The following is a 202-nucleotide window of genomic DNA, read 5'->3' on the forward strand; positions in this document are numbered from 1 at the left end:
GCAAGGAGTACTGTGGGACCCCTCCGCTGGCAGGTACCCCCGCCCGCACCATCCCCTGTCCTGCTCTGGGCTGGGACTGGCTGCGCTGGGGGTGGGGACCAGGGCTGTCCTGGGTCTGGGATGGGTCTGCCCTGGTTCTGGGATAAGCCTGGGAGGGGTTTGTCATGGCTCTGGGATGGGTCTGTCCTCGGCCAGGGGATTC

Source organism: Apaloderma vittatum, unplaced genomic scaffold, assembly GCF_000703405.1.
Source record: "Apaloderma vittatum isolate BGI_N311 unplaced genomic scaffold, ASM70340v1 scaffold37167, whole genome shotgun sequence".
In the NCBI taxonomy this organism is placed as follows: Eukaryota; Metazoa; Chordata; class Aves; order Trogoniformes; family Trogonidae; genus Apaloderma; species Apaloderma vittatum.